This window comes from Metopolophium dirhodum, chromosome 1 (assembly GCF_019925205.1).
Source record: "Metopolophium dirhodum isolate CAU chromosome 1, ASM1992520v1, whole genome shotgun sequence".
NCBI classification, from domain to species: domain Eukaryota; kingdom Metazoa; phylum Arthropoda; class Insecta; order Hemiptera; family Aphididae; genus Metopolophium; species Metopolophium dirhodum.
Window position 1 is genome coordinate 20,447,768 of NC_083560.1, and position 5,965 is coordinate 20,453,732.

Below are 5,965 nucleotides of genomic sequence, written 5' to 3' on the forward strand. Positions count from 1 at the left end.
TTTTTTATTTAAAAAACTGCTTTAGAACATCTACATTATATTTTGAAATAGAGCTACTAACTTTCCAATTTGTTAACATACTGATACACGTCTTGACACAATATTATAGATTTTAAGGATTTTTTTTTACCGTATTTATAATTACCGTATTATATTTTCTATAAATCATAAAATGTTCAAAATATTTTGACTCGTTTTGAGGTGTTTACGGACATTCTCAGTTTCCTTTTTTTTTTTGAATGTTATTAAAAACATTTTTTAAAACTTTATTAGTCGGATCAAAAAGGTTAAAAATGTAATACAAGAAAAAATAATAAAGAAATATAAAATACAATTTCAATTAAATTATAAAATTATGTAAATAATAATTTAATTATTATGAATGCGCTAAATCAAAATAAAACAAACTTTATTTTGAGTATAGATTTTAGCAGCATTAGTATAACAAAATTACCAAACATTGTAATTTGGTGGGGGCGAATCATTTGAAATCACTATTAAGATATGAAATAAATATAAAAAATACACTATATAATATTATTTTATAATACACTATTGTTGTTGTATAGGTCAGGTAAATACACTGTACAATCAGGTATGAAGTAGGTTAAGTAGGTACGTAAGTTTAATCATTTGTAGTAAACCCATAAACATCACGTCATACCTACTAAATTTGTTAAGACAACAATTATGACTTCTAATGATTAATGAACATATTATAAGATAACGTATTATAATTACGAATTATTAATTGGCAGCTGGTTACAAAATACATGCTTCTTTGTGTACTGAATTTTAGTCTTGCACTGTCTGCGTGATATTATAATGAGTGCCGAGCGTTATTTGTAAATTATTCTTTTATATTTTTAATTTTTAACCATGGATATTCGATATTCGATACTTTTATTATCAATCTTACTAACTATCCAAAAACAATGATTCAGATTTAAAAGTGACCACCACTACTGACTACTCGCACAAAAGCTCATAAACTATCATACCTGCGCGTAGAACCACATTTTAGGTGTGTTCATTTTTTCCCGGCTAAAGTCGTGTGATACAAGTATTACATTATATTTAATACAATCATTTTAAAAATCATAAAACAATCAACAATGATCATAAGTTAGTTAAAATATAATGAATATAAAAAAAAAAAATCAACAGTGTTGATATGTAGCTATACGAAAAATAGTTGTCTTCTGTAGATTTCACCATTGGTTGAGTTTACGTGCTTTTAAGGCGGTTGAAAGTGGACCGAAATCTTGGGTCAATGATTTCAGGCAGTAACGATTCCATGTAAAATGTTGTGACAAATGGTTGAATTTTTGATGTCCAAAATTTGACATCTTTGGATATCTTGTCTACTATAAAACCTAAAATAAACACGTTTAAAATCGAACGTATAAATTATAATATTTTAGATTCTACGAAAACAATTGTCATATACTATTACCTTTTGGAGTCCAAACAACAAAATAACAGTAGTTCCTTTCTGTAATGTTGAGTTGTGCTTGAACTTGATAATAATAATTATCAGTTTTTTTAAAGTAATTTTTTCACCATCGGATATCATGTACTTTATTTTTTTTTATGTACTGCCTCTTCTGGAGTATATTCTTTTATGCTCGGAGGACACTTTATCTCAAAGATACAGTCTTTACCTATTAACCCGTCAGGACTTGCTGTGAGATAGGGTTTATTCTAATGAATAAACAATCCCGCTGCGCGCTGGTTCAATTTTCTCCTTTATGGATTTTTTGGAATGCATTTCGGGCTATTGATTCGTTTTCAATACCATACCTTAGTAAAACATTTTATGAAAATAATTATATACCTAAATAATTACTATTGTAAAATAAATAAAATATAAGTAGACCACAAACCTAGTTGAAGAACTTCCTTGAAAAATATCATATAAAAATATTTTATGGTATTCGCTCGCGAAGTGGTGGGTCTTAATTTACAAACTTTTCCAAAATTCGATGCTGTAAGTCGTTGTTTTCTAAATTTTTTCCAATCGTCATTCTCTTGTTGTCCAACGGTATTTCTTTCTATTTTTATTATTTCATCAACGGATAAATCAATTTTTTTTAATAATGCGATTTTTTTGGCGTCATATTCTTCAGGTGATCACCATATGGTGTCGACATATCAATTATACCTATTCCTGCAATGTCTACAGCTCCATAATCTGTATCTGGTCCAGCAATACATTTTTGTTTTTTCTCAAATTTTCTATTATTAAATAAAATAACAGTAGATTTTTAAAATTGTATTTTAGACGTACTGCAGGCGTGCCTACTGTTAATTATAGTATGTTATGTTATGTATTATAGGATATTATATTTATTATTACACTCTATATTATTAGGTACCTATATAGTTGAATAAATTAAATAATTTATACCTGGATTTATCAAAATTTAAACGTCGACCGACTCTTCTATGCTGGTTTTTATCAATCTTGCTTATAAATTTTTTAGTGTATATTCCAGGACTTACATTTGTAACTTTTTTATGAAAATTATTTAAATATTTTGGACTAAAATTAAAAAATAAAATTGCAGCATTACATCCTGCACTGTATGATCCTAAAATACAAATTCATTTCATGTGATATTATTTAGATATGTATAAATATCTTTTACTCAAAATCTAAACTTTTACATCGTAAAGAAAAATTCAACCTTTTTCCACCAACAAATTTCGCTACTACGCTATTAAACCCTTCTACAACATTATTGTTAACATTGTAAATTAAGCTTTGAGCATAATGGGCAACAATATTTTTGGCTCCTGATATATCTGCCCATAAGCCACAAGATTCCATTTGAGGAACTAAATCAATTTCGTTGTCTTTTGGACCAGTGCAAAAATAACTAAGTAAAAATAACAACTGTAATAATCATAGAATAATAAGTGATAATGTTGGTTATAAAATAACTTACATTGAGCATTCAGAATGGCTACCAAATACATGAAACGGACTATTTAAAATATCTTTTTTTAGAAGAATCACTTTTTCATCATGCAACAATGCAGTGGCGTAAATTGGGCTAAATTGTTAGGGTTGCAATAAGTTTCTAGGTTGGACAGACTTTTGGGAGGGCTTAGCCCATCACACCTCCCCAAAAATGTTTTCTTTTATTCTATATTTAATATTACAAGTACATAAGCTCAACAAAACTATTTTAACCCTAAAGGCTTAAACACATATTGTCATATTGTATCTATTGGCATTTGGTATATATTTTGAATATGCACTATAATTAGTAGGGTAATAATTACTTACTGACTACCGTCAATAAAATATGTATAATTTTCTTAAAGAATATATGAATACATAAAATTAATATTTTAAATAACAGCTGCTATTTAGATTTTTATAATATGTACTGTTTATATTTGTATTTGATTTTGTATGTTTAAATACATATTTATCACTTTTATACTACACAAATTAACCAAAAAAATTACTATTATTTATTTTACGTAGGTAACTAGTTAAAGAATTTTCACTTTGAATTGGTAGAAGAAGGTATTTAACAAAATATCCTTAAATATTTAATGATATTAAATTATTATAAATATAATTTCAATGAATACTAAATATATGATAGGAAATTAATTATTCACTAGATTTAGGTACCATTTTTCATTTTTTTCCTGGGGAATGGAGGTTTTCTTCAGATAAGCTAACATTTTTCTGAGCATTTGTATTAGTATTTTTTCTTAAGCAGGTACAACAATTAGTACCGAAATAATACAAAAAATATATACCAAAATAAATTTAATTTGCTCAATAATATAATATTATCTTAATAATTAATTTAAAAATTAACTTACAGATCAAATATATATTTTTTTATTTGTCAAAATTGTAGTTTTAATATAATATAAATCAGTAATATATTTTAAGGGCTACTTTAAACTTAATGCATACTAAATAGGTACGTGTACTAAACAATTATACGAATTTAAAGAAAAAAAAAAGGTGGATAAGTGGATGTCACTCTGCTGTACGGTAGGTTACAAGTGGGTCACTGTAATGGATGGTGTTAAATTTGAATTCAATGATATAATATCATTGTATAAGAAAAACGATTCTGAGCGAAAACCGTCAGTCAGCCTATGATTTTACCAAGTATATTTGATGATATTATTGTGAATAAAGTAATTTATATATAACCTATTTACGTGGAGCCTTGTTTTAAATTTTCAATCCTTAGCCATAAAAGTTAAAAATTTATAAATTTTTAACTACAAAATAATTAATAAATTATAAATTTGATAAATGTTGTCAAAATTTGAACTTTAAATGCGTATAAAACAAAATTGTGCCTATGTATTTTTAATATTTTTCAACTGCTATTAGAACGATATATCAGGAGCCTTATATTAAATTTTCACGCTTTTTTACCCAACAAATAAAAATTTATTGATATTTATAGAAAAAAAACTAAAAAAATTGAAAACTGACAATGTCCGTAAACAGCTCAAAAAGAGTCAAAATATTTTCAACATTTTATGGTGTATAGAAAATGCTAATATAAACATTCAGTGAAATTTTCAAGTATCTACAGTCATTCGTTTTTTAATTACAATAAAATAAGAAAATTGTTACATGAGAAATCGAGTAAATATCAAATGTTGTAAAAATATAAATTTCAGGCGCTCATAAAAATTTAATTTAAGTTTCTTCTAGACATTTTTTTTTTGATAAAGGTAGACAAACTTATGAGTAATCTTATATTACATTTTCAAATATTAGATTTAAAAAGAAAAATTTTTATGAATTCTCATCAAAATAATTTGCTATTTTTCGTGATTTTTCCGTATTTTGTCAAAATTTGAACTTTAAATGCTTATAATTAAAAACTGTGACTAAGGATTTTTAATTTTTTTCATCTGCCTTTGAAACAATAACCTAGGAGCCTTCTATTAAATTTTCAAGCTTTTTTACTCAACAGATAAAATTTAATTGATATTTATAGAAAAAAAAACTAAAAAAATTGAAAACTGACAATGGCCGTAAACAGCTCAAAAAGAGTCAAAATATTTTGTCAATTTTATGGTGTATAGAAAATGCTAATATAAACATTCAGTCAAAATTTCATGTCCCTACGGTCATTTGTTTTAGAGTTACACCAAAAACCAAAATCGATTTTCTCAAAAACAGATTTTGCGTAAAAATTCCCGTTTTTCCTTAATTTTTCTTTTGTTTTTCACGTCGCTTGTGAAAACTACTAAATTTTTACTTTTGATCCCCCAAAGTACCAACTAGATTCACTTTCCTATCAGAAAAGTTACTATTGAAGAAAATCCAAGCTCTTTTACTGTCCTAAAAGGTGATGACAGATAAAAAAATAAATAAAAAATAAATAAAAAATAAAAAAAAAACACACATCATTGTAGAATCAATACATTCATCGCTTCGCTCAGAATCTAATAGACACTTACTTTCGACTTTTTCGATATTTTTACAATAAATTTATCCATTTTAGCAAGTTGTCGAAACACTTTTAATTTTGAATCGTTCGCGGATAAGAAATAAAATAATACAAGTGTCAAAAATAAATGCATGTATAAAACAAATAAATAATAATTTTAAACTAAGACACGTTTTTATTATCAGCTGCCATTGAGACTGCAGTCGGCCGATCACAATAAAATATAAATATACATATTGGTATAATAATATTAGAAAATGGTTAGTGACAAAACTATAAAGAAATGTGGAAAGGATACAATATTATAATAATTCCAGTGCTTCAAAACATAGTTAAACATTGGTTCTCAAAATATAAATTTGTTAATTTATTATTATATATCATTTCAATTTTTTGAAAACTGAAATCGTGATATTTTGGAGTCGCAAAAAGATACTCTTGCGACCCTATGATATTTTCAGGGGTCGCAAGTGCGACCCCGTGCGACCCCCAGTTTACGCCACTGCAACAAT

The 5,965-nt window shown here is 26.3% G+C and overlaps 1 pseudogene; it reads right to left on the reverse strand.

Moving 5' to 3' along the window:
• Positions 1-1,227: 1,227 nt before the first annotated feature.
• LOC132933826 (uncharacterized) lies at positions 1,228-2,611 on the reverse strand (annotated as a pseudogene).
• Between the last annotated feature and the right edge of the window lie 3,354 nt (positions 2,612-5,965).